Below are 2972 nucleotides of genomic sequence, written 5' to 3'. Positions count from 1 at the left end.
ACATTTTTCGTTACCAGTTTAAATTTGTTACTTTGGTACGTCGGGTAATCTCTCTAACTTCGATCAAATCTCAAATTGGGATGCAACTGTTCTTCATGAATCGTTGGGTGTTCTATTATTGGATGAATCAGAAATTGTACGTAGGCATTAACATATTCTTGTTGCGGATCATAATACGGTATGTGTTGATCATTATGATATTGTTGTTCCTGTTGTTGCTCCTGTTCAGGTTCTGGTTCATATTGTGGCTCATATTCCATTTCTAGCTGTGGTTCCGGAGCAGGTTGCCTAGATGATGATGATGCACCATCAGTATTGGTATTTCTCTGCAAAACACATTAAACACAAAATTTGTGCATCCAAATATGCATTAGTGTTAGCAAAATAACAAATTAAAACAATTACAATCACATGTTTAATCTATATTAAACTCATGCTCATTTTTACATTTTTATCAATTCTACACTTTTTGAAATAAGCATATATAAAAATGTTTACAAAGTTCATAAGCACTCTACTCAAATAACATGTTAAAATAACCATTACTAGTAATTAAACAAGTTTCAAATGGCATTTATATCAATTTAATCAAGTTCATGAATTTTAGACCTAAAAAGTCCACTTTAATTCTCAAAAATCATGTTTAGGATCAAAGTTTGGATCATTTAGCTACCTAAACATGTTACACTACTTAATTTAGCAATAATTCATGACAAAAATTGGCCATAACCTGTTTATATCAAAAAGCCCCAAATTGCTCAAGAACACAAACCCTAGATTTCTAAAATTTTTGAAGTTTTTTGCTTTAAATCATGTTAAATAGCATCAATCTAGGTTATACATGCATAATATACTAACAATTTAACTCTAATTACACTAGAAATTAACAAAATTAAATTAGGTAAAATTTAACTCAAAAACACTAAAACTGAAAATTTAAAGAGTTTAGGGGTGAAATTTTTACCTTCCTTGAAAAACTTCAGAAGAAAGACATAATTGTAGTTGATTTTAGGACGAAATTTGGTTGAATTTGATGAAAAATTGATGAAATTTGAGGTGTTTATGTGTATATGTTCGTGAATGTGTGTGTAGAAATGAGGAGCAGCAGCAGCTCGACTGCCTTTTTGATCATGTCCAGTATTTTGCCTCCATGCGATCGCATGGAGGTGTAGCCTAAATCCCATGCAATCGCATGGATCCCAGGTTTTTTTTTTTTTATAAAATCCTTCACTTAATAAAACATAAATTAATAAATTTTAAAAATTTGTTAATTTTAAGAATGAGGGCATTTCAGATCGTTGTCCTAGTCCGTCTCTTGACAAAATTTTAAAATTTGTCACTTTTAAAGCGTTGTTTTAAAAGCAAAGATTTTTGGGTTTTTAATATTTTTAACATACTTTAAATCAAATAAGATTAAAAATAATGATAATAAAATTTCTCGTCCCTCCCTTGGGTAAAGCAATTTCGGTTCAACGACCTAGTTTTCAACTCACGACGAATTTTAAAAATCATATTTTTAACTTAGTGAAATAAAGTAAATTTTTGTTTTTAAATTCTCACCAAACTTAAATTTAAAATGCATAAAATTAAAAATTTATATAAATATAATTAATATTTTTAATTTTACAAACTTATATTAAAAATAGTAGTTTAAAATATTTACAAACTTAAATATATTGATTTTAAAAATTTACATTAATAATTTAATATTTATATATTAATTTTAGAAACAAGGTAAAAATTAAAATTAAAAATATTTTTGGTCTTTTATCCCACTCTAATCAATCAAATATTATCAAAAATATACGTCCCTTTTTTGGGTAAAGTAATTTCGGTTCCATAACGTAGTTTTAATCATGATGAATTTTTGAAATATTTTGGGTTGATTGATTAAAGATATTTATACCTTAAGAATAAACGGTAAATTTTGCAGTGATGTAATAAATTTTTGTATGATATCAATAATTTCGGTTACGCATACCTAATTTTATTGAATACCAATTTAATACTTTATAGCGAACGATTCAGCGTTTATTATCAAAAGGTTAAAAACAATAAATAAAAAAAAACAAACTGTACATACTTACCTATGAGATAGAATTCTCAAAGACCTACTTTAGCCGACTCATAGGAGAGTCGTGTGATTTAGTTTTCCATAGCTACATAAGCGTAACCTCGATTCTTCAATATCTTTTCTTCTAAACATATAAACGGTCCTTCTCTGCATAGAGTAACAAATTCGGTATTTGAATATGTTTGATTATTTGAACATTTACCTTCGTGTGACCATTTTCCGCATTTATAACATCTTTCAAGGTGCCGTGCTCTTCTTTTTGTTGCTGATTTTGATTTTTATTTACCAAAATGTATCTTATGATGATCTTTCCTGAGTTCTTTCCTTACTTCGTCCATTTTTCCTCTTACGAATGATACCAGTTCACTTGGGAAGATGTTATTATTACGTTTAGTAATCATAGCGTGTAGTAGTAGACCATGGTTCAGATCAAAGGAATTCTTCATCTCGTGAAACCTAAAAAAAATAAAAATTCAGAATGGAGGGAGAAGATTAGTTCTTTAGGGTCTGCTAGGGAAAGACCATTCGGATTCCATTCTCGTGGACTACACGAAAACAGAATATCTAACTCTAACAGAAATACATATTACCCTAAAAAGATTTGAATTTTCCCACACTTAGTTAGCTGTGGTGTCGAAATTGTGATTAACTTCATCTCCAACTTCCATTGGATTATCTATGTAATGTTTAACTCTGTGACCATTAACTTTAAATTCAACCCCATTTGAATTTATTAATTCTACTATTCCGTATGGGAAAACTCTTTTGACTATGAATGGTCCAGACCATATTGATTTCAATTTTCCAGGAAATAGCTTGAATCGTGAATTGAAAAGAAGAACTCTGTCTCCTTCTTTAAATTCTTTTGAACTTCTGATTCTTTTATCATGCCATTTCT

The sequence above is a fragment of the Rutidosis leptorrhynchoides genome, chromosome 11 (genome assembly GCF_046630445.1).
Source record: "Rutidosis leptorrhynchoides isolate AG116_Rl617_1_P2 chromosome 11, CSIRO_AGI_Rlap_v1, whole genome shotgun sequence".
Taxonomy (NCBI): Eukaryota; Viridiplantae; Streptophyta; class Magnoliopsida; order Asterales; family Asteraceae; genus Rutidosis; species Rutidosis leptorrhynchoides.
This window is presented reverse-complemented; position numbering follows the sequence as displayed.